The following is a 21,343-nucleotide window of genomic DNA, read 5'->3' as shown; positions in this document are numbered from 1 at the left end:
TCCTCACTCTACTGACCTGCTTTCCAGCTCCGTTATCCTGGGCAGGGCAACCAAAGGAGACCCAGCCGATCAGCTGGGACTCAATGGGAGGCAGAGAAGAGATGGGGTTGGCGGGGCCAGTCAGAGGCGGGATTTGCCGGGTCTCTGAACTATTCAAAATTTCTGCTACCAATTCTCCAGAACTGATCGGAACCAGCTCAATACCATCTCTGCATTTCACCCAAATGGCACCTTCAACCAAAGCTCAGTTGAATTAGATGCTCTTTCAAAGATGTGCACCCCTCTGGTTGCACCCGCCTCGATTCCAGCAGAACTATAGGCAGTTCTTGACTTACAACAGTCCATTTAGTGACCAACGTTACAATGGCACTGGGAAAAAAAAAGTAATTTAGGACTATTTTTCACACTTACAACCATTGAAGCCAGTGGTGCATTTCAATTTTTTTTTTTTAACAACGGCACAGTGGGTGTGCCTTGGTGGGCATACTTTGCACATGCACACACACTTTGTGCACGTGCGCCAAACACGCATTTTGCCCAGGTGCAGAGAGAGACACCTCCTGCAATCCTGCACCCTCCCTGTCACTCCAGCAGATGCCGCGCGACAGTCTGCTGTGCCCTGCAAAGCATCTGTGCTTCAAAAGCAGGACATAAAAAATTAGCACAGACGCCTGTGTGGATTGGCCCAACAGCAGAGTCAGAGAGAACTGGTTCCGTCTCCGCTGTTCATCGGCACTACCAGCTCGGCAGAACCAGGCTGAACCGATAGAATACCACCACTGATCGAAGCATCCCCATGGTCCCACGATCAAAATTCAGACACTTGACAACTGACTCTTATTTATGATGGTTGCTTCATCCTGGGGTCATGTGAGCCCTTTTTGCAAACTTCTGACCAGCAAACTCAGTGGGAAAGCCAGATTCACAAAACAACTGTTAACTTACCCACTGTGGATAAGTGGACAGTGCGTCATTTAACACTTGTGGTGAGAAATGTTCGTTCAACAACTGGCTCTCTCCATCTCAGAAGAATTCCAATTTTTTCCTGTCTCTAGGGATCCGGTGGGGGAAGAAATTCGTGAGGAGGATGGGATGGGAACAATTTAAGACTCTGGAAAGAATGCGAAGAGTAACTAAGATGATTAAAGGACTAGTTTAGTTTACTTTATTCTCATTGCACCTCGTACAATGAAATCAAACGCCATCTTCAGTGCACATCATGACCATGAAAATACCTGTTCAAGTGTGTTACACAAATACCATCATCCTGTTCCCGATGCACCATCCCTTTACTTGCAATGCAGGCAGAATGTGTGCAATAAATGTCAGTGTCATCTGTGAAAAGAAGATGAAAGAGGACACTGTGAGCGGTATAGAATGCACAAACACCAAAAGTCTCGCTCGGATGAAGGAAGCGATAGTAGGACTAAGGAAGGAACCCCTCTTAGTATTTTGCTTTTCATGAGGACAATTAAACAGTGGAACAACTTGTCACTGGAAGTTGTGAATGCTCCATCACTTAAGAAGAGACTTGACAGCAGTTTGTCTGGAATCATATAAAGTCTCCCTGCTGGACCAAGGGGTTGGACTAGAAGACCTCCAAGGTCTCTTCCAACTCTATTCTCTCAGCAACAGAAAAGTCAAGCTCAATTGCAATCGTAAGTTGAAGACTACCTGCGTAAGGGCCCTTACCGTGGTGGAAAACTTCAAAAAGAAAAAAGACATTTTTCACACCTTTTCACCTTTACTTTTCACATTTTTCCTTTTTTAAAAACCAGAACCAGCAACCTTCCCAACTCCATTCCGCCATCATGTTCATAACGCTGTCCGACAGATGGCAAAAGACTGAGCCATCGAATTCTCCCAAAGGGGCTGGAGTGAGCCACTAATGTTCTCTTTTTTTTTGTATCTGACGAGTAATTGAACATTCAGAAAGAACTTAATATTGCAAATGGCTTGTTATTAAGGAATATTTCCACCCCGGGAACGGCAGCTGGTACCAGGAGTGCTTGCCTATTCAAATTTAAACTAAATTAAATTCCACGGCCGAATTCTACCTGAGTTGCAAGGCAGATCAATTTGCAGAGAAGGAAAAAGAAAAAAAAATCATCTCCAGGCACTGTTTTAAGAAGTTAGAAGTTGGTGGCTTTCCTTGCTCATATGTCATACTTTTTCTTTCTTTCTTTCTTTTTTTTGGTTCTGAAGGTGAAGGGTTGAAATAGCCGACCGAAGGATGGACAGACCTTTCAGCACAGGTTTCTCAAGTACAGCAGGCTGAGCTGGAAAGTAGATTTATGTTCTCTGTTGCACGCAAAAAGAAAAAAGAAAAATCGCCTAAGAGGCTTTTCAAAGTTGGCTCTGCCAGGGCGAGATGCCTCACGTCTGTTGTTCTTCTCTTGAGCTGCAAAGGTGCCAGAAGAAGTCTGCCTGAACATAAATTTTGGAGGGTTTTATATGTGTGTGTGTGTGTGTGTGTGTGTGTGTGTGTAAAAGTCTGGAGATCTTTCCTTGCTTGCCGCTACAGCCTGACAGTATTCCTTCTCCAAGACGGCCTTGTTGCCAGAAAGATGTTCTCATTTGACATTCGCACCAGCCCAAGCTGGCTCTTTGCTCCGTGGCAAAAGCATTTGCTGTTGTCAAGGCAGAAAGTTTTGGATGGATGGATGGTTCTTTTCCCCTCTTCACTGACAATAGTTCTCTTGGCTGTGTGCAAACAAATTAAAGCGTGTCGTTGAATGAAGGAAAACAATCTGTTAAACAGCATCAACAACAAGGAATGTAACACAGCAGCCAAGGGAAAACGAAGGGGAGGGCTGGTAGGCCCGGGAGCCCCCGAAGATGGTGTGAAAAATCACAACAATGCAGAAAAGTGATAATGCGACAACATGGCGTTACTACTACACAAAGACTTATGTGTAGCACAACGCTGCGCATAATGCCTTTGCGTTCTTGGCATTACTGGAATGGCTGAGATTTCATGCGATGGAGTCATCTGACTTGGGAAGGAAGGAAGGAAAGGAAGGAAGGATATGAGAATAAAAGGAAGGAGGGAGGGAGGAAGAAGGGAGAGTGGGAGGAAGGAAGGGATGGGAAGGAGAGGAAGGAAGGCAGGAGGGTGGAAGAAGGGATGGGAAGGAGAGGAAGGAAGGGGGAGGGAGAGAGGAAGAAAGGAGATGGGAAGGAGAGGGAGGAAGGAGGGAGGAAGGGATGAGAAGAGAGGAAGGAAGGAGGGAGGGAGGAAGGAAGGGATGGGAAGGAGAGGAAGGAAGGAGGGAGGAAGAGAGGAAGAAGGAGATGGGAAGGAGAGGGAGGGAGGAAGGAGATGGGAACGAGAAGAAAGGAAGGAGGGAGGGAGGAAGGAGATGGGAAGGAGAGGAAGGAGGGAGGGAGAGAGGAAGAAAGGAGAGGGGAAGGAGAGGGAGGGAGAAAGGGATGGGAAGGAGGGAGGGAGGGAGGAGGGAGGGAGAGGAAGAAAGTTGGGAAGGAGAGGGAGGGAGGAAGGAGATGGGAAGGAGAGAAAGGAAGGAGGGAGGGAGGAAGAAGGGATGGGAATGACAGGAAGGAAGGAGGGAGGGTAGGAGGAAGGGATGGGAATGAGAGGAAGGGGGAGGGAGAGAAGAAGGGAGATGGGAAGGAGAGGAAGAGAGAGAGGAGAGAGGGAGGAAGGAGATGGGAAGGAGAGGAAGGAAGGAGGGAGGGAGGAAATGGGAAGCAGAGGAATAAAAGAAGAAAGTGGGAATGAGGGGGAGAGAGGGAGGGAGGAAGGAAGGATGGAAGGAAGGAGAAATGAGAGGAAGGGAGGGAAGGGGTTGAAGGAAGTTCAGGGTTTTAGCCAACCTCTGATGACAAGCTAGGACAAAAAAGGCAACCAGTCAAACTGACCGTGGCCTTTATGCTGGCGCTGAACTGGACTCTCTGGTCTTAAGACGGACACTAGGTGGCGCTGCTTTTGTGCCTTCCCTTCCCAAAGGGCCTTGACATTTGCAATGCAAAGCATGCCCCCCCTGCCCGCCGGTTCCAGCCCCCCACCCCCCACCCCTTTGTGGCATCAAAGTCATATCTAGCATTGTTCTAATCATCGCTCGCTCATGCATAAATAATGTCGAAAGAGACGCGTCCTGTCGATCACCCGTCCCCTTCTCCCCCTCTTCAGATATATTCCTCATTACCAAGATGAAAATCCTCTTTTCACTTGGCATTTGTATGCATTAAAACCAAATCCCCAGATTGTCTTTTAAAACAAAAAACAAAAAAAAATAGCTTCTTCATCCTTGTCATTTATGGGGGAACGGAGGGAATTGTTAAGCACGTCAATTAAGTTTTCGTGGGTACTTCCATGTATGGTATTCAGCTTTGTTCAGGTATTTTCCCATGTCATTATAGTTGTGCTTTTAAAGGTGTAGCAAAGTATATATATTCACTTTCCTCCCATCCCCTGCCCTCCCCAAAGGGGACTGGAGGAATATATTGAGGGCGGGTATATTACAATTTTGTTAAGTTTATAACTTAGTAATCAAATGGAATCGTTTCCAGATACCGCTGAGAGGAGCTGCCTCCTTCAGTCATGGGTTGACTTCTTCAAATTCTACTTCCGATGAACTTATTCATCACCCACAACTTATATATTTGAACCCCAATGTCCAGAGGTAGCATGCTCCTGAACACAGGTAAAAAAAGTGTAAAAAACACACCTAGAAAAAGTGCAGAGAAGAACAACCAAGATGATTAGGGGACTGGAGGCTAAAACATATGATGAACGGTTGCAGGAACTGGGCCTGGCTAGTCTAGGGAAGAGAAGGACCAATGGAACAGAAGCTGCCTTCGGAAGTTGTGGGAGCTTCATCACTGGAGGCTTTCAAGAAGGGACTGGACAGCCATCTGTCAGAAATGGTGCAGGGTCTCCTGCTTGGGTGGCGGATTGGACTAGATGATCTACAAGGCCCCTTTCAACTCTATTAATCTGTTTAAAAATCCCAACATCCTGGTCAATAGCCATAGCAACAGCCCTTAGACTTATATACCACTTCACAGTGCTTTACAGCCCTCTCTAAGTGGTTTACAGAGTCGGCCTCTTGCCCCAACAATCCGGGTCCTCATTTTACCTACCTCGGAAGGATGGAAGGCTGAATCAACCTTGAACCGGTCAGAATTGAACACCTGGAAGTGGGCAGAGTCAAGGAAGGAAGGAAGGAAGGAAGGAAGGAAGGAAGGAAGGAAGGAAGGAAGGAAGGAAGGAAGGAAGGAAGGAGAGAAAGAACAATAGCAATAGCACTTAGACTTATATATCGCTTCATAGTGCTCTAAGTGGTTTACAGAGCCACCCTCTTGCCTCCAACAATCTGGGTCCTCTTTTTACCGGCCTTGGAAGGATGGAAGGCTGAGTCAACCTTGAGCTGGTGAGAATCAAACTGCTGGCAATTGGTAGAGTTAGCCTGCAATGCTGCATTCTAATCACTGCATATCGTGGATGGATGGATGGATGGATGGATGGGAAAGAAAGAAAGAAAGAAAGAAAGAAAGAAAGAAAGAAAGAAAGAAAGAAAGAAAGAAAGAAAGAAAGAAAGAAAGAAAGAAAGAAGAGAAAAGAAAAGAAGGAAGAACTAAGGGGGAAAAGAACAATAATAATAATAGCAATTGCCCTTTGACTTATGTACCTTGTCACAGTGCTTTACAGCCTTCTCTAAGCAGTTTACAGAGCCAGCATATTACCCCCCAATAATCTGGGCCCCAGTTAAAGCAGACTACAGCCCCAAGCTCCACTGAATACAAATAATGGCTTGAAAGTGGGATGTGCTTTCCTAAGCAACAAATTATTAGATTCCTTCTCTTTTTGATTATCATCGCCGAGCAAAATCTCAGCTGTTCCCGGCTTTGCCTTGGGACTTAGGCGCCACCTAATATAGAAAAGTAATTCCAACTTTTCAAAAATAACACAAACTGAAAAGAAAGACAGAATGCAAGAAGGATGCTGATCGGGCGTAGCAGAAATTGCCCTCAATTTGATTCCTCAAGGAATATTATAGCTGTTTTCAAAACGCACCCGGCTCGTGCACACTTTATTCAGGGAAGCAGGGAGGGTAAAATGGATCCTCTACCCACTTCAGAAAGCTTTTTTTTTTTTTTTTCAGAAGACCTGGAAATTTGTCAGAGTTGGGAGGGACCTTGGAATCCAACCCGCCCTGCTCAAGAAGGAATTTCAGACAAAATGGTTGTCCACTCTTTCCTTAAAAACCTCCACTGTTGGAGCACATAAAACTTCTGGAGGCAAGTAATTCCGCTGATCGATTGTTCTCACTATCAGGGAATTCCTCCTGAGTTCTAGGTTGCTTCTCTCCTGGATAAGTTCCCCTCCATTGCTTCTTGTCCTGCCTTCAGGTGCTTTAGGGAATAAGTTGATACCCTCTTCTCCATGGCAGCCCTTCAAATATTGCAAGACTGCTGTAATCTCATCCCCTCATCCCTCCCTTGGTTAGACTAGGTTGCAAAATGGAAACTTGAAGCTGCTGCTTAACCCCAAGGAAAACTGAAGACTGATACGAAAGGCTCCTACGGATAGCATCAACTAATGGAAAGAAATGATCCTGCTTGGTGGTCAAAACCCCACCAGATCCTCCTCTTTCTTGCTTCGTTGGTTCTTTGTGGCAACTCCTGAGATATCAGAACGCTGCTATCATGCCATACAGCTTGTCCACCCGGAACCCACGCTATATATCGGAAATTAACACAATTGAGTGGGTTGAGAGGTATTTTTTTGAGAAAAGTACTCCACTCCTTCACTCACATTAGTATTCCCTGTACCTCCAGGCTTGAAATTTTGGGCCTGGACAATCTGGAACTGCGCCGCCTGCGGTCCGATCTAAGCATAGTACACAAAATTGTCTGCTACAATGCCTTGCCTGTCAATGACTTCTTCAGCTTCAACCACAATAATACACGGGCAAACAACTGATACCAACTCAAGGTAAACCACTTCAAACTCAATTGAAGAAAATATGACTTCAGCCACAGAGGGGTCAATGCCTGGAACACCCTACCTGACTCTGTTGTTACAGCCTCAACCCTTCCTAGCTTCAACCTTGAACTGTCTACCGTGGACCTCACCCCATTCCTAAGAGGTCCTTAAAGGGGGCGTGCATAAGCATACCAGCGTGCCTACTGTCCCTGTCTTACTGTCCCCATTTATCTGTATTTACTTCCTTTGTTCTTGTTTCTGTTCATACCTATACTTGTTATCTTGTACATGTTTGACAAAAAGATAAAAATAAAAATGTCCCTAGTCCTTCTTTTCATTAAACTAGATATATCCAATTCCTGCAACCGTTCATCATATGTTGTAACCTCTGTTGCTCTTCTCTGCACTCTTTCTAGAGTCTCAACATCTTTTTTTTACATCGTGGTGACCAAAACTGGATGCGGTGTTCCAAGTGTGGCCTTGCCAAAGTATTATAAAGTGGCATTAACACTTCACGTGATCTTGATTCTATCCTTCTGTTAAAGCAGCCTAGGGCTGCACTGGCTTTTTTGGCAGCTGCAGCTGTCAAAACTAGCTGATGAAATAATCGATGAATTAGCAGGCCACCAATTCCACTCGGATTCTATCACGGTGTGAATTCGATTTTAGCAAAGGGATTGCTACCATTCGGCCGGCTGGGGTTTTTCTCCCCGTTGAAAGTAGGAGTTAACTTTAAAAGGTCACGGAGAAAATAACGTTCCCCTTTAAATGAAGAATATTAATTTTAAAAAGTGCTTTTTTTAAGACTTAGGCACGTCGCCTTCCGTCTTGCTCCGTTGCAAACATGCAACCCGCATGCGTTCATTCTTTCTAAGGGCAAGTGGAAGTGTTTTCAATAATCGTCCTCCAGCTGAATCACAATTTTATGAGCTTTTGTGGTGACAGCATTATATTAGCATTGTTTTAGAAAGGCCATGATGGAGGGTAACTGCTGGCCTAATTGAGAGGGCCCTGTTGTTCTCTCATTATTTTCCTTTAAAAAGCTGGCCCGCCATGGGCAGATGAATGACATTTTATTTTTTTTAACTGATTAGATGCATTTTAACCCTGCTGTTCAGCCAAGGACAATCTGGAGGAGGAGGAGGTAGGAGAGGGAAAAGAAAAAGAATATGAAGAACCGCTTGCAAGAAGTAGCATGACATTTATGGTATAAAGGAATTAAAACACAGGAGTACTTTAGAAGACATTATATACGGGAGTCTCTGTGGTTAAACTGGGAGAAGATTAAAAGACAATGTTATTTGAAAATTCCAGTCTGGCTATCGACTATTGAAGCATTTTCTTATCCTATAATATACAAAAAGGAACAAACGGTTAGATATGGTGAAATACTGAATGAAAAGGGTGAACTTAAATCTATGCAAAAATTAGAGGAACAAGGTATGAAGATGAATAGGTTTTCATATGCGCAAATCCATTCAGGGTGTGATAAAGATTCTAAAACAGAAGGTTTCTATGATAAATTGACTGACTTAGATAAGATTTTGACAGGTACTGATGAAAAGGTGATTTAAAAATTGTATGGATATTTATTAGAAATTAAACTAGAAGAAGTTAAAGAAACTATGATTGCTTGGGGGAACAATCTTGGATATGGGATTGATTTAGAGAAATGCCAAAAATTGTGGTCTCAAAATTATAAAATGACAATGTCAACAGCATATAAAGAAAATTTGTATAAGATGTTTCACAGGTGGCACTTTCCCCCCGACAAGAATAGCAAGAATGTTCAAGAATAAATCCGAAAAATGTTGGAAATGTCATCAGATACCTGGCTCATATTACCATATGTGGTGGACTTGTGCGGATGCTAATACTGGACTAAAATCCACACATGGTTAGAAAAAATGACAAAAAAGCATATAGATTTGAAACCAGAAATATTTTTATTGGGAATTTTACCTGAAATATATAATAAAGACTTGAAATACCTGATTGTAAATGTATTAACAGCGGCTAGGATTGTATTTGCTAAAGACTGGAAAGATGAGAAAATACCATCACAGGAGGAAATTATTAAGAAAATATTGGATGGATGGATTGATGGATAGATAGATAGATAGATAGATAGATAGATAGATAGATAGATAGATAGATAGATGATAGATAGATAATTAGATAGATGATAGATAATTGATGGATGATAGACAAAGATAGATAGAAAGATAGAAATATATAATGATAGAGAGAAAATGACAGACAGACAGAGACAGACAGACAGACAGATAGATAATGGGTGGATGATAGACAAAGATAGTAGGTAGGTAGGCAGGCAGGCAGATGCATGGATGGATGGGTGGATGGATGGATGGATGGATGGATGGATGGATGGATGGATGATAGACAAAGGTAGATAGAAAGATAGATAGAGATAGATAAGGATAGAGAGAGAAAACGACAGACAGACAGATAGATAATGGAAGGATGATAGACAAAGATAGAAAGAAAGATAGAGATAGATAATGAATGAGAGACAGAGAATGATAGATAGATAGATGGTTGGATAGATAGATAGATAGATAGATAGATAGATAGATAGATAGATAGATAGATAGATAGATAGACAGACAGACAGACAAATAGAAAGATAGAGATAGATAATGAAAGAGAGAGAGAATGATAGATAGATGGGTGGATAGATAGATAGATAGATAGATAGATAGATAGATAGACAGACAAATAGAAAGATAGAGATAGATAGAGAGAGAGAGAAAATGACAGATAGAGATAGATAGATAGATAGACAGACAGACAGACAGACAGATAGACAGGCAATAGATGGATGGATGGATGGATGGATGGAGAGAGAGAGAATGCATTTGCAGAAGTCACTTCCTATGAATTCAAGGAAGTCTTCATACTTCAATCAACTTTGCAGACCAGAAGAATGCAGGTCTTTAGTTCTGCTTTAGCCAAACTTCTCCCCAGTTGCTTTCAAAGCTGATCCCTTATCTCCGTTTCAAGTGCAGGAGGAGATACTGCCCCCTCCCCACAAACCCAGCATCACACTGTTTGTGATGTGCCACGTCTTACAGACAAATACAAACACTCCCCCGCATTCATCTCCTAGGCTGCAGCCTTTCCTGGTAATCAATAATATTATACGAATACCCCTAAATGGCATACGAGGGCCAGGCACTTGACAAATTAAATTAGCTGCTTCTTAATTTTATGATCTTCCTTGTTGACAAAACACACACACACACATACACACACAAATATACGAAGATAAACTGTGTCTCCTTAAAAGGATTTTTTTTAAAAGAAAGATTTACCGTACTCACATAGCAAGAAATTAAATTATAAAGATTTGTGGCTTGGAAGAAAAAAATGGCAGAAGGATTGGAAAAGTGGGCTGTCTGTTTTTCTCCCCTTTAATTAAGAAATGGTCTTTTATGTCTCTGAAGTATCTAAGAGATTCAGGTCACTTCTGCTTCTAAAGAATATAAAACATGGGAAATTCAGTTAAGGCAGAGGTGGAAAAGAAAGAAATATCCATGGCTTTGGATCAAAAGCTGTGAAAAACCTGGGGAAAGATCCCTGTAGAACTTGTGAAGCAGACTGAGTCTAAACCAGCTCTCAAAAATTTATCTTGAAATGTACGGCTTGGGTCCTTGGAGACCATCTAGTCCAGGGGTTGTCAAACTCAAGGCCTGCGATGTGGTCAGATCCGGGCCGTGGGGCCGTGCTGGAAAATGTAAGGAGCCCAGCCCCGTGTGACTTTGGCTTGAGGTGAGTAATGTTTGAGGCACGGCAATCCACTCTGCTGCACCTATCAGCCGAGCTACAAACAAAGGAAATATAGCACAGGAAAAGATGGGGGGTGGGTAGGCGGGGCCAACTGAAGTGTCACCAGATCTCGACAACCAGTGCGAACCGGCAGCATACCCCCCCACTGCCTGTGAGCTGGATTTGGCCTGCCATGTGGTCAGATCCAGCCCACGGTGCTGTCCTCAACTACCCAATGTGAAGAGGAAAGATCAGGCCAGCAGTTTGGGGGAGTGGCTTCAACCTGGCCATGCTCACCCAGTCAGCCATGCCCAGGGAATGGCATCCAGGTGGCCGCACCACCCATCGACCACGCCCACCCAGTCATGAATGAAATTGTCTAATCCTTTGCCCAGGGCAAAGACAGGGCTGGGCTGCTGGGGGTGCGCAGGGGCTCGGAAGAGCCCTCTAGCTAAGATTGTGTGCAGTTTGGAGAACCCCCCAATCCCACTGGCTGGCCCTGCCCATCCCTCCCCTCCCCTCCCCGGAGTCCCCGTGTGGCCCATTTTGGATACAGGTAGGTGCAGGGTGCACACAGAGGTTCAACGAGGGCGAAAACTGGGCCTCCGGGAAGTTTGAGAAGGTAGGAAATGGGCACATTTCCTGCTTCCAAAGAGCCTCCGGAGTCTGAGGAGGCCATTTCATCCTCCCGGAGGCTCAAGGAAAGCCTCCAGAGGCTGGGGAGGGTGAAAACACCCCTTCCCACTCTGGTGCAGGAGGCCGGCTAGGCCACACCCACCCAGCAACCGGGGGGAGAATTCCTTACTAAAATTTTTGAATGGAGGAGGACTAATCTGAAAGCATCTATTATGATACTTCCTGAATCTCTGGGAGGAGCCATACAAGAGGCTACAGATCCATTAAGGTCCATCTCAATGGTTTCTAAAAGTCATAAGTGTTCAACAATGAATGCCACAGCCGCCAAAAAAACCAAAAAAAGCTAATGCAGCATCAAGATCATGAGAAGTGATATTACCACTCTGTAGTGCACTGGTGAGGCCACACTTGGGCTACTATGTCCACTTGTGGTCACCAGAAGATGCTGAGAAAAAGACTGCAGAGAAGAGAAACAAAAATGGCTTATATATTTTGGTGTGCTGTTGGATTCACCTGTGAGACCTTACTTGGAAATGGGGTGTGAAAAGGAGTAGGATCAAAGGATCTGGTGACCCTTTGGGTTCATTTTTTACCTGGCCCCATTTGCCACCTGAGGTGAGGAGGAGGAGGAGGAGGAGGAGGAGAGATGGGAAGGAGAAGGAGGACAAGCATGAGGAGGTGAAGGAAGAGAAGAAGAAGAAGAAGAAGAAGAAGAAGAAGAAGAAGAAGAAGAAGAAGAAGAAGAAGAAGAAGAAGAAGAAGAAGAAGAAGAAGAAGAAGAAGAAGGAGGAGGAGGAGGGAAGGAGGAGGAGGAGAAGAAAGAAAGAGAAGGAGAATGAGGAGGAGGAAGAGAAAAAACAGAAGGAGCAGGAGGAAGAGAAACAGGAGGAGAAGGAGGAGGAGCACGAACCAAGGATTGCACTGTTCAGAATGGCTAGTTAGCGTCCTGCAGATATCTCGCCTGTTTCCTTGCAGAGGGGAGAATTTTGTTTCAGCCCTGACCTGCTAGAAAAACCCCGGGGCAGGTTTGGAAAGCTTAACCTCCACGCTTTGCAACACAGCAGTCCAGCTCTTCAGGGAAGTTGACTTCCTCGTTCTCTGCGGAAAGTTAAGACTCTGCCGCGGGATTTCTTGACGGTTTTATATATTTGGTTGTTTCGACGTGCTGTTGGGTTCCTGTGCGAGACCTTACTTGGAGACGGGGTGTGAAAAGGAGAAGAACCACAGGACCCGGTGATCTCGTTGTTCCCTTTTATGCAACACCGAGGACGAGTTTTTCTCTTCCTCCATTCAGGCAATCAAGGCTTTGCTGAGAAACTTCCATAAATCAGCTGAGGTCAAGTAGAAAAATCAAGAAACGGGTCCTTGGCCTCCCCCATTTTTCCCCCGTCCCTTTGATCTCTGCTGAGATTTTCAAAAATAAAACTGCAGCTAAAAGGCCTTGTTCAAGTTGAGGGTTTTGGGGCTTTGCAGGGTGTTTTCTTTTCTTCTTTTCTTTTCTTTTCTGTTCTCCTTTTAAAGGAGAGGGCGTGCAAGAGAGGTGAGAGCTCAATGCTACCTGATTAAAAGTGGCTCTTGCTGGGTGCAGCTTTTAAAGGCGCCTCTTCCGGCTGGCTTCAGCTAACTCATTTTGAGCAGAAATCAATGGGAAAACTGGAGCAGCAATTGCTCACGCTGACTCAAAAGTGGGGAAGAAGGGAAGGGAGGGAGGGAGGGAGGAGGGAGGGAGGAAGGAAGGAAGGAAGGAAGGAGGGAAGGAGGGAAGGAGGGAGGGAGGAGGGGAAGGGAAGGAGGAAACAGAAAGAAGGAAGAAGAGAGAGGGAGGGAGGAAGAAAGAGAGGGAGGGATGCAGGAAGGAAGGAGGGAGGAGGGAACAGAAGGAAGGAGGAAAGAAGAGAAGGAAGGAGGGAGGGAGGGAGGGAGGAAGGAGGGGAAGGGAAGGAGGGAACAGAAAGAAGGAAGAAGAGAGAGAGGGAGGAAGGAAGGAAGGGAGCGAGGGATGCAGGAAGGAAGGAGGGAAGGAGGATAGAAGGAAGGAAGGAAGGAAAGAAGGAAGGGGAAGGGAAGGAAGGGGAGGAGGGAAGGGAAGGAAGGAAGAAGAGAGAGAGGGAGGGAGGAAGAAAGGGAGGGACGCAGGAAGGAAGGAGGAAGGAAGGAAGGGGGAGGAAGGAGGGAATGGAAGGGAGGGAGGAAGAAGAAAGAGGGGGAGGAAGGAGGGAGGGAGGAAAAGGGGTTAAAAATACGAAATTATTCTGGAGAGATTTTCTGTCCAATGCAGGTAAACCAAGCTGCATCTGTTGCCCATCTTGTGGTTAAAATTCCATCAAATGTTTATAAAACTGGAGAAGGGATGGACGGGTGTACGTGTGTGTGTGTTGATCCATTTTTTACCTGGCCCCATTTGCCACTTGAGGGGAGGAGGAGGAGGAGGAAGAGGAAGAGGGCTTAGCCTGAATCCAGGATTGCACTGTCCAGAATGGGTGGTTAATGTCTGGCAGGTACCGCGCCTGTTCCTGGCAGAGGAGGGAATTGTATTTCAGCCCTGACCTGCTAGAAAACCCCAGCCTCTCTTCCAAAAGCAGGCCATCATCACAAATGCGCTTCTCTGGTTTCTGGATTTCCGTCGCTAGGAAAAGAAATTCAGTTTCCAAAGATCCTCAGGGAGAGAAAGACAAATTACAAAGAATTATGCCGAGCTGTTATACTCCCACTTGAGGAAAAAAAACAACTAACTAAGGGAACCAAGTCAATTATTTCTTGCAAATGAAGTCGAGAGGGGAGTTTCATCTCGATTTTCCATCCCCCTCCCCCCCTTATCCGTTTCCATTCTGACTGTGAACAGAAAATGGGCTTTTGAATTGCCTTCCTTAAGCAGGAGAGAATTTCAGTTGGACTTTTTCGGTGTGGGAAATTGTGTTTTCCTTACTGTTTAAGAAGAAAACGGTCAAGGGAAGAGGGTGGATGTCTTTTTGCTATTGAAACAATCCTCTTTGGGGAACAGAGTGATGTCAGGGTGAAGGTGGACTGGGAGGGACAGGGCTCAGGTTGTAAGTTCCCTTGAGTGGCAGAAACCCCCCTCATTAACTTCGAACCAGGAAGGAAAAGGAAAAGAGAAGGAAGGGAGCAAGGAAGGTTGAGAAAGAGAAGGAAGGGAAGGGAAGGGGGAGAAGGAAGGAAAGGGAGGAAAGAAAAAGAAGGAAGGAAGGGGGAAGGGGAGAAGGAAGGACGGAAGGAGGGAAAAGGAAGAAAGGAAAGAAGGATGGAGGGAAAGGAAGGAAGGGGAAGGTGGGAAGGGGAAAGGAGAGAAAGGGAAGGAGGAAATGGAGGGAGGGAGGAAAAGGAAGGAAGGGGAAGGGAAGGGGAAGGAAGGAAGGAAGGAAGGAAGGAAGGAAGGAAGGAAGGAAGGAAGGAAGGAAGGAAGGAAGGAAGGAAGGAGGAAGAGAAGTGGGAGAAGGAAGGACGGAAGGAAGGAAGGAAGGGAGGGGGGAGGGAGGGAGGGAGGGTCCTTGGAGAATGGTTGTCCAACAGAGAGGATAAAGAGAAGATACCTTCTCCTTCTCTAATCTAAATGAGCCTGGATTTCCAGATCAGGAAAAAACAGAATATTTCGATTAGGTTTGACCTCCAATTGCTTTGCTTTTTGACAGCTGTCTTGTCTCACGTACCTGTCTGGTTTGCAAAGGAATTACATGTCTGCCCTTCCGTGCTGCTGTTATCACTGCAGCGCTTCAGATGGACGACCAGTGTTTTGGGGGGATATGCATAATTCTGATTCCACAACCTGCCGAGTGGATTTGTTAGCTGTTCTTAGCTTTTACAAGCCCGCCAAGACTAATAGTGGCAATAAATACAGCCACCTCATGTCTAAGTGGCAGATAATTATCTTTCCAGGGAATATATGCTGTCACCGTGGAGAAAAAATGTTATTTTACCATTCTTTATAAGGGACAAAAGGGTGGGTTTTAAAATATGGATGTTGGAAACATCAGCCTGCAAATTGCAATTCCTTTGGTGACTTAATATTACAGGATCGTCCCTCACAAATCAAAAAAAACTGGAGTTGGAAGACCGGGGGAAAAAAACCCAACCATATGCAACTGGTTTTCGTTTGAGCGCCATTTCTGTCTTTTCATTGAAAAAATATTGAGGGTTCCTTTCTTCAAAACAGACAAGAGGAAGGAGAAATAAAGAAATGATTTCACTGTAATGCAATAAAGTTGACTCAGCCTTCCATCCTTCCAAGGTCAATAAAATGAGGACCTGGATTGTTGGGGGCAAGAGGCTGACTCTGTAAACTGCTTTGAGAGGGCCGGCAAGCTCTGTGACAAGGTGTATAAATCTAAGGGCTATTGCTCTTCCCCCCTTCCTTCCTTCCTTCCTTCCTTCCTTCCTTCCTTCCTTCCTTCCTTCCCTCCCTCCCTCCATTCCTTTCCTTTCCTTTCATTCCTTCCATTCCTCCCCTTCCATGATGTGCAGTGGTTAGAATGCAGTATTGCAAGCAAACTCTGCCCATTGCAAGCAGTTTGATTCTGAACCAGCTTGTTGACTCAGCCTTCCATCCTTCCGGGGTGGGTAAAATGAGGACCCAGATTGTTGGGGGCAATATGTTGATTCTGTAAACCGCTTAGAGAGGGGATGTAAAGCACCGTGAAGTGGTATATATGTCTAAGTGCTATTGCTATTCAACACCATCTGACTTTTCCCCTCCAAATCGTGGGTTAGCGCAACGTATAAACTCAACCTGTGTTTGCAATCAGAGTTCCCCTCGCTTTCTCCCAAATTGGCTCATGTTTTGTTTTAAATATTCATTTCCAAAAGAGAATCATCCTTGGCCAAGCTAAATTACATTTACAAGTCATGCTGTAGTCAATCAGGACCAAATCTTTCTCCTATGTATATAGTTACCATATTAATGTCACCATTAGTGAATGCTGCGCACTTATGTATATTGGATAATTTATATGTAAAAGTTGCAAGGGGCACAATATCCAGATTGATGTCTATGGAGGCTCTCAGTCATCCAGGCCACGACTGTCCCAAAGGTGCTTTTCTTTCGAGAGACAATCGGATTTTCTGGGTTTTCTTTGAAGGTGTTTTGCTTCTTACCCGAGAAGCTTCTTCAGCTCTGACTGGATGGTGGGGAATGGAAAGTTGCTTTCAACTTGGAACGGAATCCTTCCATTCCCCACCATCCAGTCACCTCCAAATGAGATGAGAAAAGTGCTCCGTTGGTCAGCGGATCTTACCAATTTTAATGACCATTTTTTTGCCAGGACTGTTAAGAAAACCACTGCTGTTGTTAAGTGAATCATAATCGTTACAGGAATCCAACTTCCCCCATTGACTTTGCTTGTCAAAGGTAGCTGGGAAGGTCACAAATGGTGACCAGGGGATGCTGCAAACGGTTTTCGTGCTGAAGACAGTACTAGAACTCACAGTCTCCTGGTTTCTAGGTGAACACCAATTGTGCCAAAGGCAGTACTAGAACTCACAGTCGCCTGGTTGCTAGGTGAGCACCTTTCGTGCCTAAGACAGTACTAGAACTCACAGTCTCCTGGTTGCTAGGTGAGCACTTTTCGTTCCTAAGACAGTACTAGAACTCACAGTCTCCTGGTTGCTAGGTGAGCACCTTTCGTGCCTAAGACAGTACTAGAACTCACAGTCTCCTGGTTGCTAGGTGAGCACTTTTCGTTCCTAAGACAGTACTAGAACTCACAGTCTCCTGGTTGCTAGGTGAGCACCTTTCGTGCCTAAGACAGTACTAGAACTCACAGTCTCCTGGTTTCTAGGTGAGCACCTTAAACTGGACACTGAAAACACTGTGAAATCTATTTCCTTACGGAACGTTTAGTTATTAGCTGCTTTTCCAGGTAGCTTAAATTCCAATTAAAAAATTGCAAGGAGCCGGCAATAGTGAAAATCCTGTCTGTGGTTTTCTAGTACACCCTCACTTCGTTTACTGACCCATTGGCTGGTTTTCAATTGTAGGACAAACTGACCAAGGGCAGGCTGAGTTTTCTCCAAAGGTGGCTTTAAACCAGAGCTCAGTGACTTTGTCCATCAGCCGATGTCACGCTTGAGCCACTCCAGTGACAATTTTATAAATTCGGAAAAACCTAATGCGATCCACGCTTTGATCAAATTTGCAGAGTCGTATGGTAAGCACCTTGTGATACCTGCGTAATATATTCATGAAGACGGATGGCTCAGCCAGAGGAGAGCCTTGTGGCACAGCTTCGCAGAGCATTTAAAGCCACGTTTTGTTCTGTCTGTTCTTTGACAAGCCAGAGACAAACTCTGCGAAATGAGAAGAGAAGGAGGAAGGCGAGCCATCTCTGTCTGGAACGTGGTCATGGATCAGCATGATTAGAATCTCAATAAACTGACTTCTGATGCATCATCTGATTTCGCGTGTGTGTACGTAGATAAATAATGCGGTGATTCGGGGGTGTGGCATGAAGAGAATGGGAGAATGAGAGAATGGACAGTCACTTGTCTGAGATGGTATAGGGTCCCTTGCTTGAACAGGGGGCTGGACTAGAAGACCTCCAAGGTCCCTTCCAACTTCTGTTCTATTCTATTCTATATTCTTCATTCTATTTTATTCCATTCCATTCCATTCTATTCTATATTCTATTCTACATTCTTTTCTACTCTACTCTACTTTACTCCACTCCACTCCACTCCACTTTATGTTCCATTCTATATTCCATTCCATTCCATTCCATTCCATTCCATTCTATCTATTCTATTCTATTCTATTCTATTCTATTCTATTCTATTCTATTCTATTCTATTCCATTCCATTCCATTCCATTCCATTCCATTCTTCTATTCTATTCTATTGTATTCTATTCTATTCTATTCCATGCCATTCCATGCCATTCCATGCCATTCCATTGCACTCCACTCCGTTCTATTGTACTCTATTCTATTCTATTCTATTCTATTCTATTCTATTCTATTCTATTTTATTCCATTCCATTCCATTCCATTCCATTCCATTCTATTCTATTCTATTTTATTCCATTCCATTCCATTCCATTCCATTCCATTCCATTCCATTCTATTCTATTCTATTCTATTCTATTCTATTTTATTCCATTCCATTCCATTCCATTCCATTCCATTATTAGAAGGTCACAATAGGGGATCAGGTGATTCCTGGACACTGCAACTGTCATAAATTTGAGTCAGTTGCCATGCCTCTGAATTTTGATCACATGACCATGGGGATGCTGCAAAGGTCGTAAGTGTGAAAAATGGTCATAAGCCATTTTTTTCCATGCCATTGTAACTTTGAATGGTCACTGAACAAACTCTCGTAAGTCTTCAGCAACAGAGTGGTCCATGTCTGGAATACTCAACCTGACTCTGTGGTTTCTTCCCCAAACCTCAAAAACTTTAACCTTAGACGGTCTACTATTGACCTCACCCCTTTCCTGAGAGGTCTGTAGGGGGCGTGCATAAGCGCACCAGCGTGCCTACCATCCCTGTCCTATTGTTTCTTTTTATTTTTCTTATATGTGTTCATTTCATGTATTCATAACTATGTTTTTACTTATACCTATTATCTTGTAAGCAATTGACAAAAATAAAATAAATAGGTCTACCTGTGTTTATTTGAATGTTTACTCATGTTAATTATTTAATCATTTTTATTTGGGATGCTTTTTCCTGTTTCTCTAGTTTTGAAATGTTCTTGCAGTTATAATCGTACTTGAATTGTAATTCCAAAAGAGTCATTGATTGAGATTATCAGCTATTGGAAACTGAATCAATACGCCCTCCCTGCGTCCAATATTATCTCTGTAAATGGATGTCGCTTTTATACAAATAAGGAGAGCAAACGAGAATGTTCCTTTGGACGTGGCAGAGAGACTGACGGTCTTTAATCCATAAAAGACAACCAGTTCTGATAGCGTTTTGATCATCTTGATTACAGCCTGCCAAGAATCTGTTTTGTTTCTTCCTCTTGAGCAATTAATTTTTAAAAATCCAATCTGTATGAATGGTGCCCTTCTGATCAGTTTTCAAAATGAGAAGAAATCTAATTTTCTGCTCAGATGCGTCAGAATTACTATTGTTTGACACCACTCAGCTAAGAAAAGTCTGGGCAAGATATTTATGCCAGCCACATAAAAGTATCTAGTGTGAACATTTTTCAATGTGTCCATCTTATTCATCTCAGGAGATAAATATTCTCCGAAGAAACTTGGCCACAGGCAAAGTTGGCTACACAAGCTGCATTATCTAAATTTGCTCTTCTTAGAATTAATAGCAGGCGTTTCTTAATTCCCCAGAGGACTTCAAAAGCTCTCGCCTTGTCTCTTGACAAAACTAAAGCCAAGTGAAGTTAAAGATGCTCAAATATTTACTCATATTTACTCAATATTTACTCAAAATACTTACTTGTTCATCTGCAAGAACAGAAGCTTAGTGTAAGCAAACCTTAAATATAAGTAGAATTACTTTGGGATTGTGCAAAATGATATCTTCAATTACAGGACAATGGTCAGGACAGGCAAAGCCTGGGGGTGGAGTCAAGCGAGTAATCAGCCTAGAGACATTGCTGTCAGGATTCCAGCAGTTACTCCCATTTAAATCATGAGTCTCAAGCCAAACTCTCAAAACTTAAAAAGGATTTATTGGGAATTAACATGTCTGGCACTGCCTGGGTGTAGCCGTCTCTGAGACACATCATTCATTGTCACCCTTGACCCTGGTTTTCCCCCCACCCCTCTGGGTGTATTGTAATTCACATTCTCCAATGGGACACATCCATAGCCCAGAGTCATCAATCATGTTCTCCAGTTAGAATTTTGCCTGGCAGAAACTTCAGTCACCTACTTACTATCTTTGAAAAACTATTTATGGAATGCACCTTCTGTTTCCGAACAGCTGCACTGCTCCCCCCATCTGTTTCTGTTGGCAACTCTAAAAAGACCATAGAAATGTTTTATGAATTGACAACAATGCTGAATTGGACAACCGAGGTCGTGGTTGTCCCAAAAGTGCTTTTTTTTTTTTTTCCAGAGGCAGCTAGACTTTCTGGTTTTTCTTTGAAGGCGTTTTGCTTCTCATCCGAGAAGATTCTTCAGTTCTCAAGTTTGGAGAATTGAAGAAACCTTTTGGATGAGAAGCTTCAAAGAGAAAAAAAAACCAAGAAAGTCCAGTTGTCTTTGGAAAAAAAAACATCTTTGGGGCTAGAGTTCACATCCTATCCTGGCCAGTTTTCTGTCCTGCATCTGTAGTACAGCTAAGGAAGGCTTTTAGGTCTACAGAAAAAGACAGTCATTTCTCCAGAAATGCATATTTGCAGTTGTATTTCTAGTCAACCCCTGTTTCTATTTCTCCTGTGACCTTAGACTATCATCAACAATCAGTGGAAGGATATGAAATAAATATGACATTCGAGAGATTTCCCCAACGTATACAGATGGAAATAAGTCAAGGTAAAGACTCACTTCATAATACCACTTCGTTCTTTGAAATCAGAAGGTCTGTTTTAAAGGGCTTGGAAAATAAATGAAACTCTGCCTTGTTACCCCCTTGCCACAAGGACAACCAAAGGTGGTGTTAACTTCTTTGTAAGTGTGGATGAGTGAGAATTCCATTTGATTGGTTTCTTTTTAACGGAAATTTCACAGAAAGGACGGTATGTCATTTATTCTTCATAAAAGTTGTGGAATAACTTTGAAATGCAAAATGTCCACATGGCCACCAGATGATAGATAGATAGATAGATAGATAGATAGATAGATAGATAGATAGATAGATGAATTGATTGATTAAATAGATTAGATTAGATGGATGGATGAATTGATTGATTAGATAGATAGATAAGATGGATGTATGGAGCTATGGATAAATTGATTGATTACATAGATCGTTAGATAAGATTAGATTAATTAGATTAGATTAGGTGGATGAAATGATTGATTAGATAGATAGGTTGATTGATTA

The 21,343-nt window shown here is 43.6% G+C and overlaps 1 long non-coding RNA gene across 1 annotated transcript in view; it reads left to right on the top strand.

Moving 5' to 3' along the window:
- Positions 1-20,832, top strand: part of LOC148124645 (uncharacterized) — an 83,431-nt gene extending 62,599 nt beyond the window's left edge. Inside the window, exon 3 of the long non-coding RNA XR_015739585.1 lies at positions 20,746-20,832. This is a non-coding gene — a long non-coding RNA (uncharacterized LOC148124645). The remainder of the gene's footprint in view (positions 1-20,745) is intronic.
- The last annotated feature ends 511 nt before the right edge of the window (positions 20,833-21,343 follow it).

The sequence above is a fragment of the Pseudonaja textilis genome, chromosome 15 (genome assembly GCF_049901715.1).
Source record: "Pseudonaja textilis isolate UNSWEBS1 chromosome 15, rPseTex1.2, whole genome shotgun sequence".
Taxonomy (NCBI): Eukaryota; Metazoa; Chordata; class Lepidosauria; order Squamata; family Elapidae; genus Pseudonaja; species Pseudonaja textilis.
Note: the sequence above shows the minus strand (reverse complement) of the source record. Positions and strands in the feature narration are given on the sequence as shown.